The 24495-nt window shown below is 27.2% G+C and overlaps 1 protein-coding gene across 4 annotated transcripts in view; it reads left to right on the top strand.

Annotated features, from left to right (window-relative positions):
- Positions 1-24495, top strand: part of LOC129988848 (zinc finger homeobox protein 3-like) — a 415162-nt gene that overhangs the window by 181950 nt on the left and 208717 nt on the right. The window contains exon 1 of one of the 4 annotated variants that reach the window (XM_056097123.1): positions 18065-18366. The exons of the other annotated variants lie outside the window; for them this stretch is intronic. The gene's annotated coding sequence lies outside the window, so the exon portion shown is untranslated. Of the gene's footprint in view, positions 1-18064; positions 18367-24495 lie in introns of those variants that run through there. 4 annotated transcript variants of the gene reach the window in all.

Raw genomic sequence — 24495 nt, 5'->3', positions numbered from 1 at the left:
GAATTTTATTCAATAAATAAATTTAATAAATTGATAATAATTTTATAAGTAAAATTGTAAAATTCTTGTCAATTTCAATTGAATAATTGACAAGAATTTTACTGTTTATTTATTTACTATTTCTTGTCCTGAAATGCTCCAGCGTTTTGTACAGTTTTGTGTTGAACCAGCCTGAACTTCACGAACTAATATTTAACTTTTGATTGAAAAGACATACAATTTCAGATTAGAATGCTATTCCGAAAAATTGAGGTTTTATTTTATGGATGAAAAATTATTAATTAAAGATTCGTCGTAGAATTTAACGACAATTTATAATTTAATAGCAGAAGGTAACATTTTCAACATAGTTTTATAAGGTGACTTCAATTTAAACTGTTTCCAATTTCTGACATCAATCCTGTAACAGTCTGAAATAGATACTCTGGTATCTATCTTAAAAATTAGAGATATACTTAAAAACTTAAAACAATATTTTATGTGAAAATAAAACATATATTTATAGATTTGTAAATGTTCTTGTATAAAAAGAAATCTATTTTATTAAAAACATACATAGGTAATTTTTCATCAAGAATTACTTTTGATCTGGAAAATTCAATAAAATATCAATTTCGTTTTACTGCTGCTATTCAATTACTTTTTTCTTATACAATTCTATTCTGTTAATAACAAAATTCTGTTTAATATAACCAAAACAAATCTGACATTATTTTTTTAACATTTGGAAAATTTAGGAAGATTTCCAGTTAGATTAAAAGCAAAACATATTCTTGTGATTTCAAACTCTTATCATCAAAATGTTTTTAAGTTTAGTGAAATTACATCTACTCTTCTATTATTTTTTCTATTGATTGCGATCCTTTTCCAGATGTCTGGATACCTGAGGCACCTTGTTTACTTGAAAGAGTAAGCCGGCTCTTACCTGCCGGCTGAAGTTTGACAGGTGCATGCATTGCCTTCCGTTTTGCCCTGGTGTATTATAAACTCCGTCAATAGATGGCGCAGTATGGCCACCATGATTCCGCGATTTATTGGGAATATACTGTACAGTACGCTGTATTTATATATTGGAGTACTAATGTATTTAATTATTTTCGCAAGAATAAATGTAATGGAAAGTTTTTTGTTTAACATTTAACTTAAAATGTATATTAAATGATCATAGCTTTCTTTATAACGCGTATGTGGTTAGTTTTAATTATAGTTTGAAACATTTGCTATGACACAAATAATAAATGCAAACAGAACCTTCTGATATTTATTATAGAAGAGCCGTTAATCCATACTTTTCAGAAAAGAAGCTCAGAGTTTTGGAACTATGGACTAAACCATTTTGCTTAATTCTATGTTAATAGCATTCATTCTAATCTAGGTCCTCATGTGTAATTAAATAATAAATGTAATATTACAACAGCCTGAAAATAAATCTTAAAAATTATATCAGAGAGTATTAAATGATAAGCAGAACTGTGAAAAAAATGAGTAATAATATCTTTGAATGAATCCAATACAAAATAAATAAATAATAGATAAGAATAGAACTGTAAATTGATTCAAAAATAATTAACAAATAGTACAAAATAAGAACATTTTATAGCTTAAAATTTGAATAGATGTTAAGGAATGCTAGTTAACTAAATATTTACGTATTTTTAAACAACGTCATTTACTACCATTTTCCTTATTATTCTTAAAATTATTTCATTATTTTACTTCACATTATTATAATTTTTCATACAATGCTAATGACATTGATTATCCGCAATATATTAACCTTGATATACTGAAAATAATTTACCTTTAAAAAAATTCCTTAGTTGGTTTCCGATTAGACCATCATATTTTCCCCCTTTCATCAGCTTGTTTCCTTGTTTATAGTGTTGATGGTGGAATAGGAAACAAATCTGATCGTGCTTTACTTTATGTAATGAACAATTGTATTTGTTTTCCTCCTAAGGAAAAAAAATCTAGATGAAATTTGTTTTCAAAAAAAAAAATATTTATGGCAATTTCTGGAAAAAGTTTATACAACAAATAAGGTCTGATATTGTTATTGTTGAGATATCTACAAAATTTATGCGAAATTATCAGTGGAATCAACTCATGTGATCGACCATCTAATATCTAGCTACAATTAATCTTACTCTGATCTGAAATTATATTCTTTTTCCGCCTGCATAGGTGTCACACATTTCGAAAATACAATAAGAATTTAAATTGTAAAAAATTTCAATTATTTTTAACATCTTACGTATTTTATTGTGCGTGAACAATTTAACTATTGGAGCTTAAAATCTCAAAGGTGCAAGTAAGTACAATGTAATATAGCTTAAAACCCACTGTTAAGTGTTACTGTAAAAAAACGCAATGTTAGAAAAATTCTTCATTGTATCAAATCGCTACATCTCAACAAAAAGCATGAAACAGAATGATTATGAAAATATTATTTGCAAAATTTTTAGAATTAAAATGATCTCAGAAGTATAACAGTGATTTTGAATTATAAATAAAATATCCAAATACAAACATTATAAAATAGGCAGTTACAATACAAAGCTTGAACATACATATTCAAACAAAAAAATTATACATGTTGACGAAATATGAGTTTACATAACTTTAAAAACTAAAAACTTTCAATATGGAATTTTGTGAGGAATTAAAAAATTTGTATTAGTTGATGCTGTTGAAAATTGCGTTTGGTATTGCAATACACAAAGAGAGAGGGGGGGGGGATTCCATAAAATTATGACAAAATGGCAAGTAGAAACCTGCTTTATTCGTTAAGGCAGTATTAAAAATTAAAATGAAAGTTGCATTTAATATTTATATATATCCTTTGTTTTTTTTTTTTTTTTTTTTTTTTTTTTTTTTTGTTGATTGCAATCGTTGAAAAATTCTTTTGATTAAAATACTAAAATTTTGTATTATTTTAACGCATTTATAATTTACGTTAACAAATTATTATATTAACATTAACAAATTATTATATTAAAAATTAATATATTTGTTTTATTTTAACTATAAAATAATAAACAATAAGATTTGAGTTGCGGAGCGAAAATTTTGAGAAATTTTATCAAAGCACTCTATTAAACTTAAGAATGAAGAATTTAAAAAGGAATAATGCTCATGAAAATTCCAAAGCATATCCACTTAAATGAATATTAGTCGATCCAAATAAAGAATTATTTGGAAAACCTAACATATATAAGCTTATTGTTTCATTTCAAAAGTAAAATAATTGATATTTAAATGAAAAAACACGTAATGTTTACATTTAATAAAAATATGCGATGTATTTAAAAGTTTGTGTTAAAATGTTATTTCAGATTATTAAATAAATAAGCAAACGTCCATTTTCTTCTTGTTTTGTTGCAGCTGGAAAAAAAATTCGCTTAATAAAAATAAATTCAAAAAACTAACAGTTTAGGTTTTTCCCCTTTCATTATGTGTGCGTATTAACTTTGAAACCAACTTATAAGATAATAATTATAAATTTTCTTAAATTTCTGAATACATAATTCAATTTAAAAATAGGAATCAACTTTGTATAAACTAAAAATATATAAATTTTATTTTTTCTCTCATTTGAATGATTGATTAAAATTAGGATGTAACCTAATTTTGAAACTTTTTTCATTTGAAATATTCGAAAATAATAATGGAAACATAATTTTACGGTTCGGAAGAAATAAATAGAGTCGCGAAATTACAAAAATGTCCATCTTCAATTTTTTCCCACCCTTCAAAATTGTTTTTTTTTTTTTTTTTTCCCCTTCTAGAGACGCTTATATCCAATTTGATCTGCCAATTGAAAAAGCAAAAATATTTCTAAACCAGCTATATCCTAGACGATTTTTTAACATTCTCGTATTACTAAGTTATTGAAGAGATCAAATGAATCTGAAAAGTTCCGAAAAAACTTATTTGAATTTTTTTTTAAAAAAACGTGTTCATTTTTGCAGTTTTAGAACACAGTTCTTTTACCTGATAAAGGTGATGAAATATTTTTTATTTATTTATTTATTTTGTAATTTTGGATTATATGTGGCATTTTAGCAATTGTTTTTATACAAAATTGCTGTATTGTTTAGAAAAGTGCTACAACAATCAATTGATGAAGTGTGATATATAATATTTTTTAATAGTTATTACCTGATATTAGAAATTAAAATATTTGATTTTAGTCTCTTTTTTTTGTTAAATAACTATTTATAATTTAACAATTAATTAATGGTATTATTTTTTCCGCATTTTTGCTTTTTTGTGGGAAGTTTTATTAATAAAGAGATTTTAATTAAGCTTTGAGTGATCTTAAATTAATAAAGTTACGTTTGATTTTTTTTTCCTCTATTAAAATATAAGATAAACTTATTTGAAAAATGCAGAATTATATAATGTCAGATTTATTTGGCAATTCATTTAAAATTTATCATCAAATGAAGTCATTGAGTGAAGATGAAGGCAAAATAATTATTAAAAATTCTTGACGATTGATTGCAACATTTAAATGCCGTTTTCAAAATCAAAATAAATACATTGGATTTATGCAATTTGACGACACGTATGATATTTGGAAAGAAAAAAAAGAAGAAAGAAACTATTTATCTTCAGCATAGCTATGTACGATGGATGCAAATTCTATAAGTAATTGATCTAGCATAATAATGGATTTCGGTTTCATGACAATGCTCCGGAGGTATAAGCAAAAGAATTGAACTTCTTCAAGAACCTAAACTTTATTGTCTAATTTTTTCCATCCGTTCTGATTCATGATCGCTCCAACATAAAATTTCCATGCTTGACTGCTTTTCGTATTTTAAATCAAGCGTTTCGAAGCCTTTATTTTGATTTATATTTCCTAGAAATTCGAGTAGAGGTTGTTTGTGATTGAAATATTTGAACTTTCATCGGAATCACTGTGATAAATCACAGCTCTCTCTAATTACCTGTGACTAAGTCTAACAAAGTCGTCTGCCATTTTTTAAAAAAATATAATATTTGTGTATTCTACAGCAAAATCGTTTACAAATGTTTGTCGTAAAATTCGAAATGTTCCACGAAAAATACCTCTATTCTGCTTTAAAGCTTGTTTTAGTTTTTATTTATAGTTTTAAAATCAATTTTGGTAAAATTTTGTTTGATTTTTAGTTTTCAAATCCAGATTTAAAAGCTGCAATTTTAGAAAACTGACGAGAAAATTTTATGATTTTGTTTCTGAATAAAATCATTTGGATTGGATTTTTTTTATTTCTTATTAACAGCATGATAGCATACAACAATTTGTTTTCAGTAACACATTTCTATGTTTCAAAATAAACATATCTTTAACTATTTATTGATAGTTTGTAATTTTCAGCTTTATAAGGTTAAAGTTAATCATTATTTTTGACACAGCTTTTTAAACAAATTATCAGGATTGTATCTTCTAACTTGATTTATACTAAATAGAAATAATTTTTTTAATGTTGCCTCTGAGCAATTTTCGATACCAATTATTATTATGATTATTTTTTTTTCTTGTCAAATATTTTAAAAATGCATGATAATTATTATTTACTCTAAAAGGTTCGAAAACTAATGATAAATTGAACATTGCTTTTTCTCTGACCAGTTGATCAATTGTTAACTATGTGGACCGACTACAAAATCTCTACTTTTAAATTTTGTTTTCTATCATAATTCTAAACATACTAAGAAATATTTTATAAATAAATAATATTAAACAAATATTTTTTATCAACTATCATTTAATATAGTGTTCGGTCGTTTATTTGTATTATTGTAAATGTATAAATTGTATTTATCATCGCTTATAATAAAAATCTGATCAGATGTTGTTGTTTTTTTAAATTAATGCCAGTTTTAGCTAAATGAGTTTGATTCCTGAAATTAAATGAATTTCACATCATAATTATCATTCACCCATTCAAACTATACTTAAAACATTTAAAATTTGTAAACTTATAACGAATAATAAAATATAATTACGTAAAAAACAAAATTGTGATGTGAAATTGTGATTATCAATTTCGGTCTTTGTTGACTTGTATTGCGATTAGTTCAATTTAAATCTATAGTACTTTGAATTTATTACACTGAATACTGAATTCTTTTTATAAAAAGCATTTTCTTTTCTAATATAACCTTTGAATTTATTACCATCATTAAATAAATATCGATGAAAAAACATAAGAATTACCATCATTGACAGACATCAGGCAAAAGAATATAATTCCTGCTTCTTTTTCTTGATTCTTCTGAAATGAAGAATAATTCTTATCAGAATATTATTTTAAATGATTACCATTATTAAATAGCTATCAGTTAAACAAATCATATTAATTTTTCTCTATGCTTCTTAATTAAAAATTATGATCTGATCATCTTCATTATCTATATAATGATCATCCATTACTTTTCTGTTGAAAGAATACTATTCTTAGTTCTTTCTTTGTACGCATAGTTCTGAATAATTTCATATAAAAATTAAAACTTGTAATGGAATATTTATTTGTTCATTCAACATCTCACCCTTTGTGTGAAAATGATGGCTGTAATTTATTATGATTATAAAGAAATCAGTTTCAAATCACAATGGGAAAGAACGGATTAAAAATGCATCTTGTGCAATTATTACTGATTTAACATCAGCTGCATTTGCAGAAGAAGAATTGGGGAAAGTCTTAACATAAGCATACTAACGGAAGAAATATTGCAAGTGAATTCAAATCTAAGCCCAAATTAAAACCTATTAAGCAAGAACCAAGCCGGTGAACTGACTGAAACCGACCGAAGACCTTTAGCATCATTAACAAACCCCATTTTCTTCTAGAAGACAATGGAATAAAGATTGTAGCCATGATATTTATGTTCGGAAAAAAGAAATCAGAGATACAGGCATGACTGGGTCAAAGCTCAGGTGGAATTTCATCGAATGCATTGCAATTGTCACCTGAGAAAGGGAGAGAGAGAAAAATAAAACAGGGGTGACGAAATGGTTGAATATCTTCCTACCAGCAATTGGCGATTGTTGGAAAGGGATAAAACGTATCATTAGAACGCGCAATGGTTTTTCTATAGAGGAAACGTTAACGAGTGCAAGGAACCAGAATAAACCGTTGTTCTATTGCCAACTTAATGCAACACTTCCTTCTTTGTTTTAGTCAAATAAACATATAATCTAGAAATTGCCCCAAGTAGATGGATTTTCTAACGTCAGTGATCGAAAACCAACTTAATTTTTGATAAATCATTAATTTATCAAAAAAATCGATATATAGAATTCAGAAAATGTGTTTATAAGTTGTAATATCCTCTGAAAGGGAAGTAACAGATTTGACGAATTTGCTAAATATCAACAGCAACTGACAATTGTTATAAAATGATGAACCAGAATAATCTGTTGTTCTATTGCCAACTTAATGCAACACTTCCTTCTTTGTTTCAGTCAAATAAACATTTTATCTAGAAATTGCCCCAAGTAGGTAGATTTTCTAACTTCAGTGATCGAAAACTATCTTAATTTTTGATAAATCGTTAATTTATCAAATAATTGTATATGTAGAATTCAGAAAATTTGTTTACAGGTTGTAATGTCTTCTAAGAGGAAAGTAAAAAAGTTGACAAACTAGTTGAATATCAGCAGTAACTGACGATTGTTGTTTAATGATGAAATGCATTCAGTACAAAGCAGCATAATTGTATATAAAGCCCTGAAGAAATATACTTTTTTTAATATCAGTGAAGAATTGTTGTTTTATTTTTTATAAATCACTGATTAATGAAAAGATTCGTACATCGGATTAAATAAATTTATTTATAAGTTAAAATAGTCGCCTGCAAGGAAGGAATAAAGATTGATGAATATCTTGCTTAACAGAAGTTAGCGATGCATCAGTAAGAAATAGCACATATAGAATTTCTATATTGGAAAATCAATACAATTTTTCTAATTTAAATAATAATTCTATCTTAATAATTAGTGAATTTTTAATGAATAGATAGACTAATAGGATTTAAAGAATCTGTTTGTGAATTGAAATCGTGGTCTGTTAAGAAACCATAGACTTTGACTAGCTTGCTGAAAATTTTTAACAGCAAATGACGATTGTTGAAAAAGAATAAATTATATTAGAAGGAGGCAAGCAGTAAAATTTCTACAAAGAAACATGCTATGTAAATAGATTTATTAATATATTCTTTTAATATTTTTTTTAAGATTCATTAACTTTGAATATACTTGTCACTGAAATTAAAAAAAAAAAAAAAGCGTTTGTCTTAGTATATTTTGAAACATAACTGGAAATTTAACATTTTTTTTCTTCCCTGTTTACAAAGGACACATTTACTTACTAAGGAAATTATATTGGAAATGCCACTTTTTCTCCAATAGTAGTAATGTTCAGAAATTAAAAATCTTTGAATTCAGAAATTTTATCAATTCTACTGCACTTTGGCAGATCTTCCTTTTTAATTAAAATTAAATGAACACATCTTCAGAATGCTTTTATGAGCATACTATCTGTTGAGCTTTGAGCTTCTCTTGTATCACGTATATATAAGATGAGGTTTACAGAAGTAGATATTAAAATAATTCAATCGTTGCATTAAAAAAATATTTGCAAGGAAGGAAATGATTAACACTATTGTGATCAAAAAAGTATCCGGCACGGTGTCATAGAACAAAAGATGCTAATTTGGTGGTTAAAATTTATTACATCTCTTTATATTATTTTTCCTCATAAAAACTTATTCAATAATGCCTCTTACTGTTAACTGACAATCATTACGCGCCACAACTCTGGTCAGTTCGATATTTGATAATCGAACGAAGTCGACAGTATTTCAAAATGTGATTCTTCTATGACGGTTTTTCTATCTTCATAAAATATTTTATTTTACTCAAAATCTCTTGTTTTTGATAAATAGATGTGTACAAATACTTTTCGCATCATTTCAGATATTTTTGTCGTAAAAATTGCTTTCAGCAAATAAATTTTAATGCACATTCTTTTACTCAATTACATTCGCTGTTTTGGAAAATTGAAAAATTTAGTATTTGTATCTCATTAAAAGCAAATGTATTTTCAGACGATTATCTGAAATAAATTCATGTCTCTCAGAAATTTGTAAAAATCATGAAAAGGCTTGATTAAAAAAATCGCAGACGATATCTGTAATAGATGTATTTTAAATGAAGTATTTCAGAAGGTTTTTTTTTTTTTTTTTTTTTTTTTTTATCATCATATCAGTAAATTTAAGAAAAATAATTTAAATAAATACAAATAAATAAAATGCAGTGAAAAGAAGTGGATAAAATAATGAAAAGTAAAATTTAATGATAGATTATAAAACGAAATTCTTCCTAGAAATAGACTCGCCCTAAATTAATATATAAATACTAATTCACAATAAATATACATGAATACAAATCACTCACATTTCTTAAAGAAAGGAAGAGAATGTCAATACACTTATATGAATCAAGAGTAAAAACTAATAAATAATAAAAGCAACTAAGCCAACAGAAATGTTCTTTTCTAGCCTTTTTTTGTATATAATATATTGTGTTTTGAGCTTCATAGATTTACACATGTTTTAATAAGAAAAACTTTTCTTAAACAAAAATTCCGTCCAAAATTTGACAGAATTTTACACATTTTGTGGAAACACCATGTGTTACATTTCAAGCCAGGAATTTGCTGCGTTTTCACGTTAGCATATCTTACAGACCAGCCGATGACAGACAGATACAATTCCAAAAATGTGTTTCACGGACTGAGGGAGGTTTGGAACATGAAGATTCAAACCTCCCTGCATCTGTAAGTTGGACTTTGTGATGATTATTTTGTATCGCTTTCACTTTGTATTCTTCGTAAGCTAAAAATTAAAAGAGTATTAATAATAATGAGAAATTAAAGAAAATAGATGAAGAGAAATGGAGAGGGTTGATTGTGTCAAATAGATGCATATTAAATTAAATTTTCTAAACTATAATAAAATCCTGAAATACCACTACGCACATTTATATTCTGTTAATGATGACTATATCAGACATCTCTAAACCGACGCCTCTATTAGTCCAACGCACTCTTTGGAACACGTTGCCTGGTGATGAGTCATTCTTTCCTATTTAAACTTGAAACATCCCCCCCCCCTTTCAGTATATGATTTATCTACTTAACGGGCTTTTACTCAACATCTTAACATATTTTCCTCCATATTACATTCTTAATTTTTAGCACGCATATAGAAAAATATATCATTGTATAATTCAGTGATATTTAAATGATTTTCTATGTTCCGGACATTGTCTATAAACCTGCAATATCCGGTCCTATATGTATCGTATAGAGAATCTACTATATCCTTAAAAGGTCAAATACATTTGCAGTTCAAGAAAAAGCAATGCGAAATAATATTTATTGAGATATAAAGTATTCTTTTAAAATACTGATGTACCTATAAACGGACACAATCTATAATTCAGCAATGTCCGGTCCTATATGTATCGATAAGAAAGAATCTAAGATATCAATATTCTTAAAAGATCTAATGAATTTGTAATACAAGGAAAACCATACGAAATAACAGTATTCTACGATTTATAGGGATACAAAGTATTCTTTTAAAACACTGATGCATCTATAATTCAGACAATGTCTCTAATCCGGCAATATCCTTTCCTATAGGTATCGACTAGAAAGAATCTATTATACTGATATCCTTAAAAGGCCAAATACATTTGTAATATAAAGAAAACAATGCGAGATAATAGTATTCTACGATTTATAAGGATACAAAGTATCCTTTTAAAATATTGATGCATCTATTATCCGGATACTGTCTACAATCCGGTCCTCTATGTATCGATTAGAGAGAGAATCTTCTATACTGATATCCTTAAAAGGCCAAATACATTTGTAATATAAAGAAAACAATGCGAGATAATAGTATTCTACGATTTATAAGGATACAAAGTATCCTTTTAAAATATTGATGCATCTATTATCCGGATACTGTCTACAATCCGGTCCTCTATGTATCGATTAGAGAGAGAATCTTCTATACTGATATCCTTAAAAGGTCGAATACATTTGTAATATAAAGAAAACAATGCGAAATAATAATATTCTACAATTTCTAAAGATACAAAGTATCCTTTTAAAATATTGATGCATCTGTAATCTGGATACTGTCTACAATCCAGGCCATATGTATCGACTAGAGAGAATCTATTATACTGATATTCTTAAAAGGTCAAATACATTTGCAATATAAAGAAAACAATGCGAAATAATAGTATTCTACGACTTATAAAGATACAAAGTATCCTTTTAAAATATTGATGCATCTATAATCCGAATACTGTCTACAATCCGGTCCTATATGTATCGATTAGAGAGAATCTACTATACTGATATCCTTAAAAGGTCGAATGCATTTGTATTACAGGGAAAACAATGCGAAAGAATTGTATTCTACAGATTTATAGAGACACAAAGTATCCTTTTAAAATACTGATGCATTCAATTTAGAGTGTATGCTAATTTTCGATCTCATTTTTAAATATTTAATTCAAAGTCTTCGTCATTGTGTGCCCAAAATACCGACCTGGAACGATCAACCTTGTACAAGACACTACTCTTTGTTACAAAGTTCATAATTCTTCGAAAAAAATGTGTCATTCCCATTGATTTCGGTTTCCTCGGATTCATTAAGGTCGAGCTAATGGTCATCGTGTCCGAAACAAACACAAATTTTTCCTCTAATTGTAAATTTAAACACAGTCATGGGATTTGGTAAAGTTAATTATTGAGATTTTCTAGACTTTACGAAATGGACTCTGAAACCCATCTCATGTGATTTCCGTACGACAATTAGACGATCTTCCTGTATAAATAGAGGTAAAATAGCAGAAAAATGACCTTTTCCTGATCTGATATGGACAGTCATGTGGTTTTGTTTACAATGTTTTTTCTTTCTTTCTTTTCTTTTCTTTTTATTTCTATCTTGTATTGCTTTTCGAACTCTTTCTTTCAATGTTATCTCTATCTTTTTAATCACGGTATGATTATTAGTCATTTTCCAAAGTGTAGAAAGGATAATTTAGTTTAAGATTAATGCCTTTGGGATTTAATCAATACTATGGTAATAACGCGGGAAAGTGTTTAGGAATTATATTAATGAAGTCAAAATTGATTGTTTAGATGAATAAAACATATGCCTGACGAAATTGAATTTTATTTATGGTTAAGGATAATAAATTTTCTTTAGAAAATTTGTTTATTTGCTTTTAATGTATTAATTTTTCGTATACTTCATTTTCGCTTATTTTTGCTAAATTAATTTGATAGTTTGCGTTATAAACTGACTTATAAAAACTAACTTGATTTTTTTTGTATGAAAAAGCGACAACATATGAAAACATACTGAATTTCCTTTAGAAAAAAATTGTTTATTTGCTGTTAATGTATTAATTTTTTTTTTGTATACTTCATATTCATGCACCATGATGTTTGAAATATCAAGTACCTGACATATTTTAGTTTGAACTCAAACATTTTTGAATACAATTTTTATATAGAATGTAGTAGCGATCAAAATTCAGAATGCATTTCTTACTAACGTCTTGTAGAACATTGTCTTGTAGAACATTATTTGAAAAATACGTATCAAGAAACGTTAGAAGATACTAATCTTCAAATTTGCCCAAAGAAATTAAATCATAAAAAAATTAAAATGCAATCCATTTAAAAATAAAGTGCAAACCTGTAAAAATTACAATACAAAAATGGCAATTAAGTTGTATGTTGATTAATAAGATTGGTAATAAAAATAATCTTGATCATGTATATTTTTATGTTGTCGCTTCTTCATACAAAATTCTCAAATTAATTATTTATGAGTCAAACAATTAAATTAATTTAACAAAAAATATTTTTTCATATTATCTATAAATTCATATCATTTTCACATCGACCATATTTCAGATCGAATTTCAAATTTCATACTTGTATCAACACTTATGAATACATAAACTTAAATTTGATTTTGGTAATTATTTTCATTTAAAAATTTCTTTTTAATCTGTATTTTATTTTCAATATCATTAGATAAAATTTTATATACATTTTAAAACAATATAACAAATAATAAATCGGAAACATGATTAGTGAATTTTCTTAACAACTTCCGATTCAGCATTTTTGCATATGATTTCTATAGTTCTAAAAATCTTAAAATAATTCTTATCTAATCTTCAAATAAAATATTCAGATATGTTTTAACATTTTTTTATGTAAATCCTTATTTTTCTTTTAATAAAAAAAAGCACTAAACTTGGAAAAACTGTACTCGGTAAAGCACTTAACACATCTCCCATCTTAAATGTTTTTATCTTTTTCGCAACATGAGTTTTCAAAAGTTACAATAAAGGCCGACAATCATCTTTTACCACTCTTTTGAAATATGAAACATCGCGATGATTATTAGAATTAAGCAAAAAATTATAGTTCCTTTTTTTGAGCAACTTATTGTATTCTTGGGCGTTGTCTTCCATAAGCGCAACAACAACCTTTTCGCTAAGTGAATTTAGAGAGAAAGATATCTTGTTTAGATTTCATGAATATGCAAAATTGAAGTATGTGCATAATCAAACAGCTTAAATTAGCATTCAAGGACTTTGAATCTGTTTCTGGCGTCATGAATTTTGATGTTTCATTCGTGTAATTGCTATGACCAGATGGTTCAATCAGCTTGAACACTACAGATTTTCGGATTAATAATAAAGGCAGTATCTATGGTTTTGAAAGTCCTATAATCCATTATAAGTCTCAGATTGTTTTGCTTTTTCTATATTTATAACTAAGCATTTCAAAATAAAAATATTAATTTAAAAACTTAACTTTTTAAAAAGATATCTGTTTCTTTATTTTTTTAAATTGATGGAATAATAATAAGAAAGGAAGTGCGTACGTCGGTATAGACGATGACGTAGAGTTATCAAATTCGTCACAGATACTCTTTGAAGGTGTAAAGTAAATCTCAAGTTGATTTTTTTAAAACATTAATTAAAATTGTAAATAATTAAAATTTAATTTTATTTTTGGTGTTTTCCAGCAAAAAATTCGAAAATAGGGCACATAAATTCATATTAAAATTCGAAAAATTATACTTTTAATAATATTAATTTAGTTGTTGATCATATTTTGTGAAGTTAAAAATTTTTTTAAAAATATTTTTTCCTTTAACTTTCAACATTTTTTTTTTTTTTTTCATTATTGCGCTGAAATTTAAACTGGTTTCAATGTTTCATCAAATATATAATCACGTGATATTCTTCCACTTGTAAAAACAAATTAAGAAATATTCTGTCTAATATCATATGAGGATAGCACAGCAAAAGCAGATAAGCCAGACAATAATATTTTTAACAGCATCATGATGTCATGGAACATGATTCCATTTGGAAGGTTCATATACATACTAAATAGAACATGCAGAAGTTTTTAGTATTTATCACAATTTGACGCGTATAAATACTTAATTGAGAGAATCATAAACATCATGTATGGAAAAGAGACTTAATTAAAATGAAACACAAACAATATTTCCAGCGAACAAACTGGTCATCAAAGGTGGCTTGTATAGAATATAACCATTTTGGTATGATCAATTTTGATTTATCTGCCTAAAAAGGATAAAAGCAATAAAAAAATATATAAATTTATGATTTTTAAATTTTTTCCTGCTATTTTTTTAAATAATTAAGTTTATTATTGTTTCCAAAATATTCATTTATTGTTTTATGTTTGTGAAAAGTAATTATTAGTAAACAGGAAAGCGATGCAAGTTGTTGAACAGTTATTCAAACTTGTTTCAATTCGTTTTAGAAAATTTCTCGCGAAATGTAACTAGAACTTGTTTGGAAATTCGTATTATTTAGTTCAAATAAATGCCATTATTAGGCATTTATTTTTCTTCCAAAATTATTCCTGACATTTTACATATCTTATTAAATAATTTATTATTGATTAAATCTTGATGAGCTTTGACAAATTATTTGACAGATAATTTTATGTTAGTCATGTAACAGAACATGAAAAGCATATAATTGGAATAAAAGAAATGTCTTTTAAAAAATGCTGATTCGTAAAGTTTTGAATTTGAAAATTAAAAATGAATAACATTTGTAGCAAAAATTGCATTTTTTTTTTTTTTTTTTTTTTTTTTTTTTTGAATTTCTGAATAGAGGAAATCTTCTTTGTATTAGTTAAGAATCGATATCTTGTTATTCAATAATGTTTGAATTAAACTTTTTTAAATCTTACATTATTGCGTAATTAATGTATAACTTTACATTGCAATAGTAATGTTAGCTATTTAATAATTAATATTTTACTAAGCGCAGATATTTTCATTATTGATTAAAAAAAAAAATACCAAGAACATTTTGCAGTATATGAATTATGATGCCTTTCACATTTTTTAATATTTGTTCACAAAAAATTTCTTTTATAAAATTTTGCAATTGTATTTAGCTTACCGCCTTTAACGACCTGATTATTCGCCTGAGATATTGATATTCCTCGATATTACTTATTAACATAAAATACAGTTATTTAAAATTTGCCTTTGTTTCAGGGTAAATTGAAAATATGAATTTAATGGAATTTACCCTACTACAAATTACTGCGCTTGCAAATTAAAAAAGTGTAACTGCAAATTAAAATGGGAGTTAAAATAGTGCTTGAAAATTGTTGTCCATAAAAAAGAAATTTGTCTTAATTTTAATAGTGGCAAAAACATGCGATTGAAGCATTAAATTAGAAGCATACAAGGTTAAAGGAAAGGGAACATTGATATTAATTTCAATTTCATTGTAACAATGAAAATATAGTTGCAAGTTGTGTATCAAATTAAATGTTAAACTTTATTAAAGAGAAAAATTTAATACAGAAATGAAATTAGTATAATTTTAGTGATAATTTTTATGTGTATTTTAAGACAGTGCGAAAATACTTTTATGGGATAATATTATCGGAAGATGTAGATGAAAAAGATCAAAAAATTTTAATTTTTAATAAGCGTAACTTAATTTACTTTTCGACTGAAAAGTTGGCAATGGCTTTCCTCTTATCTTTAAATCACGTGTGTTAAATTTCATAAAAAACTGTGTAAAAGAACATGTAGAGAAACAAGCATCTTCACATGCATATATACTAGTTGATATACCCGACGTTGTTCAGGATTAAAATCTTTTCATGTAGAATATTTTTGACGTAAATCTACTTTTATATAAAATATTTAAATATTAAAAAAAATCTGTTATCGACTGGAATTTTTATCGTTTGCTTTTAATTAAAACTAGAATATCAATAGAAGCAGACGATTTCTAAAAACTAATTTCAGGCAAGTAATTTTCTCTATAAATTATTAATATCTGTTACGCAGGTTTTGTCACAAATGCTGAAATATAAGAAAAGTCGTTTGAGCAACTGACTTCAGTTTATTTTAACTCAATTCTTTAGGTCCAATAAAAATTTTATCAAAAGACTATTAAAATAAAAGCGAAATTCAAAGAAAAATAATACTAGAGTAGTTTCAAGCAAAATTTTTGATAATTTCTAATTAGTTGAATATTAAATTTATTTTTAAGAAAGATATGAAAAGTTATCGCATGTCTTGAAGAGTACTTTCTTATGTTTTTACAATAAGTGTGAAAATTTGACTGAATTCCGCCCTGTTGTTTAAGAGTAGATATGGAATTTATATACATGTGTACAGCAATGAATCTGCATTTTATTAAAATTAATTTGGTAACAAGAACGTCGTCACTATAATTTATATGTATATGCAACAAAGATGGCATATTACTAATGTTAAAAGCACCGTGCCAAATTAATTTTGGAATCAGTTGCACAACGTAAGAAGGAAATTGAACGTTACGTCTGTTAGATGACATATGCAATCATTTTTTTCTTATAATTCGACGTCATATTAACTACATTATTATTACCGTTGAGTTTTGCACTAAAAATAATAAACTAACTTAATTATAATTTTTGACGTAAAAAACGAATGTATATATTAGATTGTCAATTGGCGTCTTTTCTTATTTTAGTGTTAAAAAAAATTAAATGTATTTTATAAAAGTAAATTAAGAACTATTCGGATAATCAAATGCGCCGATCATTTGAACTTCCGAATCTAATGACTTTATGCTTTCTACAATTTTAAGTCAACGCATCGCATTGATCACTAAATATGAACAAACGAATGGGCTAGAGGATATCATCTAACGCGTTTCAAGTCGAATGACTTGCAAGACATGTATGTGTGGTATTCCACATTCCACCACGTTGTACTGATAAAAAAGTTTTCAAGGAAAATGGAACTTCAATCTTCTTTTAGGATTGATTTTCTTCCCTTGTATTCCATAGAACATTTTCAAATTATTTCAGTATTAATTGGAAATTCGATTATCAATATTATGGGATAGAAAGATAACGATATTTTTCCCCTTTCTGTGATATAAGCAAAAACTGTTCCATTTTGTGAAATATTTTATTTATCTTGTAACCGGAGAGCAAAAATGCGCAGATTTTTTTGAGGCAATTGTCACGAAACATCTTACAAAGGGTTTGTTTTCGTTCTTAATCCACCCCCGCACACCACGCCGCCAACCCACAGCCGGCTCCCAATTTGGCGATTATTTGGCGTCGAAGCGTTGGCGCGAAGGAGAGAAAGCGAGGTGACGGAAATGTTGTACTAATGGTAACCACCGCGAGATGGCGTAATTGCTCCGTCATGTCGAGCCCAGCCGATCGCTTTAGCCTCCCCCTCCTTTCATTTTCCATTCCTCCCCTCTCCAGAAGTAATTGTAACCAATAAAAAGACAGAACGATCTTCGCGCCTGCTTCCCATTGGCTCGGAGACCGGCAATCTCAAGAATTAATTACAAAAAAAATTCTATTTTTTTTTCGCAGCCGTTGTTTCTGTGTGCCGCTCCCTTCATCAGCAGTCCAGTTTGTCCATGTAGATCAAGTGGAGAGGGTGGCGGAATTTACGCAGACGACATTTTTGTTTTTCTTCTTGTTCTTTTTGCGTTCAATATTTTTTCGCCGCTTTCGCGCATCCGAGTTTCGACTCTTGCCCAGTGTGAAAGGAAAAGAATCACTTGCTCTTTGGAAAGGGGATTTAAAATCGTCTGCGTTTTGTGATGTCGCGGGATGATGGGCTGCCGCTACGGTTACAGCTGTGAGAAGATTCGTCTGCTCATCAGAGGCCCACCCCGGTGTTGCTGTCATCGTCTGACGGCGGCGTGGTCGCGCCACCACCCACAGCCTTCAACAGGTCAGTTTTCCTTCAGTGTTTACCTTTTGCTTGCTGTTTGTTCGGCAGGGAGGATACGAGAGGGGGAAGGGACGTCTGTGTTCGGTTTGTCCCCAAGCACTGGAATAAACGTTTGCTAGAATGCGTTGCTCTTGGATCTTCCGAAATGTGAATAGATTGCATTTAACACAGATAAACTATTTATGGTAGTTTCTTTGCATTTCCTCATACTCGGACGTCGTCTGTTTCCAGAAACAGTTGTGAGCTAAATCAAATGATATGAAATATCATTTTAAAATTTGTTTTAGTATAATAAAATCTTTTATCGATTTTAATTAAATTCGTAATTATTTTAAATTGCAATTATTTTTCTTATTACCGTTTCGTTTTGTTAAATAGATTTGATCAAAATATGTTTATATGAATAAATTACTACAAAATTTAATTCTGAAAGATTATTTTTAGATAATTTTCGATAAGATTAGTTCATAATAGTTAAATGCGAATTATTACAATTTTGATTCATTTTACTAATTGTAATTTATTTTTTCAATTTTTTTTTATGTTAGACAGTAAATAAAATTATTTATTATTTTCTTCAACAATTCAACATTTTATAATGCTATCAAATTAAGCAAGTAAGGAATAAAGATAAGATGTCGAAATGATAAGAAGCAATAGATTGTATAAATGAATACGATTCATACTTTTAATTGTTCATATTAAGTAAAATAATTATCATTATAACCTTAAACATTTTTTTTTGAATAAGAATTATTTTTCACCGATACTTTATTTGTAATATTTTTTGTTTACATTGTACTACAACAGTATTTTTTTAAACTTACAATCAGTATTATACTTTATAAAAAATAGTTTTTAATCACCATCAAGTAATAGAAATATAGGTAAGTTAATTAATAGAAATTAAAATTAAATAAAATAACTAAATATATATAACAATTTTGAATAAATTTATTTCATCTTATTTATAAAACATCTTATTTTATTCAATTTATCATTTAAAAACATATATTTTATAAAATATCTAATTATTTGATTTATAGTATCCTTAAATAAATAACTAAGTAATAATCAAGTAAATAATTTATTTAATTAATTACTATGTGAAATCTATCTTACTCCTTTCCTATTAAAGTATTTAATTCACTTTCAATCATGCCCAATTTCAATCAATTAAATTCACAGTGAGACATGGATTACACTGATTTAAGGATTTCCGAATGCTCAATGTGGCTTAACGGTGTACTAACTTTGAATAACAAGATGTCGTTTGCATGTATCAGGGATTGAGTAGGCGGATGATTCGACTCTTTAAAACAATGCAAGTACAGAATGAATATATTTGTCTTGCATCGATAATGAAGTGAGATATCTAATGCATTAATTTCATCATCTGGATGGGTATTGATGCTGGAAAATGTTAATGTTGATGTTTCTTTTCCTGAAACATTTCTAAGACGATTGGCTGAAATTGTTCTTTATTGAATTCTTCTATTCAGCGATGTTTTTATTCGCTGTTTTTCACCAGTTATTTAGTATTTAGCCATGTAACTATTTTAAATTTTAAAATGCAGAATTTAACACCACCATCAACAACAAAAAATAAATCGCAGTAACATTTCCTGATAGTCAGTAAGCAACTTTTATTTTTAATTTTATGTCCCTTGATTCCATACAACTTTCAAAACTAAACAATTTTCCAACAATATCAATGATTCCAAACAATTTTCATTAAATTACCTCAATTATGGAATGAAATTGTGTTCCTTTTTTTTTCTTTTATTAAAATTTCACATTTTTTTAATCCTTTAATTTCGATTAGCAGCAAGCAGATATTAATGAATTTTGCAGTCAACCAACCCTTAGTAACGGTTATCCACTTCCTATACGACACTATTTTATATTCCAGAACCACCCTTTAGCCCAGACTAATGCCTTAGGTTAAAGACCTCAACCAACCCTGAAAGATTACACCCCCGAAAAACTTAAACCATGTCTGGCCGATGTTTTCACCGGGACGCAGACTTCTTGTTGATTTTGAATCCCCAAAAACCGTCTGAGCCTCTACTTCCCGTCTACCCCCCCCCTTACGTCATTTCTTCCTTGTTTGGGACCCTGACAACCTCCCCTTTTTGTACCATCTGTGAGGAAGGGGAAGCAGACCTAGGGTTACCACTCGTTCTAAAAAGAATGAATGGTTCCATTTTAACAGGTTTGGGTGCTGGATCCCTTTCTTGTTCCCTAGTACTTCCTATAAAACCTGCTCCACTTTTTTAACCTTCTTCCTTGACACAGAGAATTTTTTATATAATTTTTTAAATGTGTATTTTTAGTAAAATTTTGATTTTATTGTAAATGCTTTTTTTTTTTTTTGTAATTCCTTCTTTACTTTTGATTTTTTAAAGTTAATAAAAAAATCCGTACGTGTTTTACCAGATAATCTAAAAAAAAGTTTGACAGTTAAACGAATAAAATTTTTATATCTCAAAACAAACTAATTTGTAATATATATCTGACTTTTCTTTGAATTGCTCATTAGTCGGAGGATACAATATTTTCTCAAATATCTGGCATGTTTAATGTTATGATTGCGTCATAATCAATAGTTTAAATAAATTCATTATTAAAGTTTATTGCAAACATAAAACATAATCTTATTCGATCCTCTTCACCTGGTTATGATTCAAATCTAAAAGAACCGTCCTGTAGTAACCCTGGCATATCTTCAAAAGAAGGCATTGATATGGCTAAATCATTCAATCAAGTAATATTTACTTTAATCTGTTTTGAAATATGTCGCCAATTAAAAGCGATGTTGAAATAAATTGGCGGCAATAATTTCACAAATGAAAAATAAATTAATGAGAAAATAAATTTGATAAGCTAATAATTTTTTCAATCCAGTAAAATAACAATTAAAATAGACTAATGTATTTCCATAAAAAAATATCCAAACACAAAGTATGTTGGAAATATTTCTTATGAAATGCAAGATTACATTGCATCATGTTGGAGGTTCTTCCCCCCCCCCACCACCACCACCATTTTCAAGGTAATTATTTGTTCTTTAATAAGGAACATAGACTTTTCTTCTTCTTCTTCTTTTTTTTTTGCTTACTAGATTTATTGAAAAATTAAATTAGATTAAAAATTTTTTAACTTAACTGCGTATGTCGAAACGAAATCTGCGACAAGATACAATGTATGTTTTTTTATGACAGTAATTACATATTTAAATATTTCTTAATCCTGTAACGAAACATTTTAAATTGCATTAACAGTTCAATTGCGTTAACGGCTGTATTAAAAACATACACATGGAAATAATGTTAAAGGCATATTCTAAGTGAAAAGTCTCAAGATGAACTAATTATTTTGTCTGTATGAAGCATCACAAACATCTACAATTAGAATCATTTCTAGATATTGTTTTTAAGCAATTTCTACGGCATCTTATTTCAAATCATTGGATCATTGAATCTGAACTTTCTTACATTATATTCTAAGTATTTTTTAATATATATTTCCAAAATACACGAAATACTATGTTTCTAGAAAGCATCACAGATGGATACAATACCTTCTGGACATTTTATTCAAATTGATCAGACATATTTACCTCATGTCATTCTTGAATACAAAAATTTTTATATTATATTCTACATATTAGTTACTATATATTCTATGTTAAAAGTTCCGAAATGCTCAAATTATTTTGTCTTTAGAAATCATCACAGGTGCCTACAATACTTTCTGGATATTTTATTCAATTTGGAAGACATTTACCTCAGGTCATTCTTAAATGCAAAATTCGTTACTACATATTTTACGTTAAAAGCTCCTAAATGCTCATATTACTTTGTCTCTAGAAGGCATCACAGATGGATCCAATACCTTCTGGACATTTTATTCAATTTGATAAGACATATTTTCCTCAGGTCATTCTTGAATGCAAAAATTTTTATATTATATTCTACATATTAGTTACTATATATTCTATGTTAAAAGTTCCGAAATGCTCAAAGTACTTTGTCTTTAGAAAGCATCACAGATTCTTACAGTACCTTCTGGACATTTTATTCAATTTGGAAGACATTTACCTGAGGTCATTCTTAAATGCAAAATTTGTTACTACATATTTTACGTTAAAAGCTCCTAAATGCACAGATTACTTTGTCTCTAGAAAGCATCACAGATGGATACAATACCTTCTGGACATTTTATTCAATTTGGAAGACATTTGCCTCAGGTCATTCTTGAATGCAAAATTTGTTACTATATATTTTAAGTTAAAAGCTCCTAAATGCTCAAATTACTTTGTCTCTAGAAAGCATCACAGACACCTACAATACCATCTGGACATTTTATTCAATTTGATAAGACATATTTACCTCAGGTCATTCTTGAATGCAAAAATTTTTATGTTATATTCTACATATTATTTACTACATATTCTATGTTAAAAGTTCCGAAATGCTCAAATTACTTTGTCTTTAGAAAGCATCACCAGACGCCTACAATACTTTCTGAATATTGTTTTTATCCGATTTGTGAGGCATATTTACCTGAAGTCATTGTTGAATGCAAACTTTGTTACACTTATCTCCGAAACGAAACTAATGTTTTCGTAGGAAATGACAAAGCTGTCTGTCTTGCTACGTGGGCCTTGCAAACTGAAACAAAACTGTTAGATGTTATCATAACCTTTCACCGAAACTCCCACGAATGATGTCTGCAAATTTTGATGGAAATTCCTTAGACAATGAGGTTTGCTTTAGGATTGTTATCTTAAAACTTCCTCTGCTTTTGATTGACCAGATAAGAAGTTTAATCTCTGTAAGCTCTCCAAGAAATGATGCTTTACTGTCATCGTGATGCATATTTTTGAAGCATTTGCTACATTGAAATGAAAGGGAACTGAACTATGTTTTTATTAATGACTTCTTTCTCTGTTTTTCTCCTTTGCAAACTAAGAAGTGTTGCCAATATTTTTTAAAAAAAGATTATTCTATCTGTAGAAAATTAATTATTTCGATTTTAAATTTTGGGATTAACTTTTTCTTTAAGTCTTTTAATTCTAATTTTCATTTGTGCAGTTTTATATTTAATACTATTACGTATAATTGTTTATTTTTCAATTTCTCTTCCTTCAATAAATACAAATAAAAGAAAGGAAAATAGAAAATTTTAAAAATTCATTTTCACATTTAAATTTTTAATTAAAATTAATTTTTTAAACTTTTTAATTAATTAAGAAGAATTTTTCGTTGAAAAAACTTTCTTTCTTCAAATAAAAATAAATGTGATAAGGCAATCAATTGTTTAAAATAATATAGAATGTTATTTTTCTTTGATTTATTTACTCATGATATCAGAAAATCGTTTTCATTTTTTCCTTCTTTTATAGAATGGGAAAATAATTTTTGGGTGAAATTAATCTTTTATCATAGATATTTTAATCATTCAAATTTTATTAATATTTAAATTTTTACTATTGAAATATTTAGCTACATTCCTGCAAATATTCGTGACTCTCATCTATAAACGCAATAAAAAAATATTGACTCCATATCTAAATATTTTAAAAGAATTTAAACAAGGAAATACGCCATGTATAACAATAAAAAAATTAAACATTTTCATTTGTAAAATTTTACTGAATTTTACTACAAATGAATTTAAATGATGATAAGTCAATGATATTTTAAACAAAGATGAATTTCTGAATTATTTTTACTTATTTATGCTGAAAAAAATTGTTGGAAATTCCTTATCAGTATTTTCACAATCCCAACCGAAAGAATAGTTTAACTATTTAAACATTTATAAATCTGATTTCTTGATTTATATCTATTTATAGTAAAGATGGAATTAATGTAAAAATTTAATTAGATCCCTATTCATCAAAGGTCGATATTTATAGTTAGTGAACCGCAACTTAAGATATTTAATCAGTCTATTTAATTTTTATAATGCAGTGCATTCCTCTAGCCTTCACACACTTTTAATATTGGATATAAAACTTGTATAACAATTGTCATTAATAATAACATATCTAAAAAAAAATAAAACAGAAAACCTTGAAAAATCACTTTAACACCTACCAACTATTTCCTGCTGTGCTAA

Source organism: Argiope bruennichi, chromosome 10 (assembly GCF_947563725.1).
Source record: "Argiope bruennichi chromosome 10, qqArgBrue1.1, whole genome shotgun sequence".
Lineage (NCBI taxonomy): Eukaryota > Metazoa > Arthropoda > Arachnida > Araneae > Araneidae > Argiope > Argiope bruennichi.
Note: the sequence above shows the minus strand (reverse complement) of the source record. Positions and strands in the feature narration are given on the sequence as shown.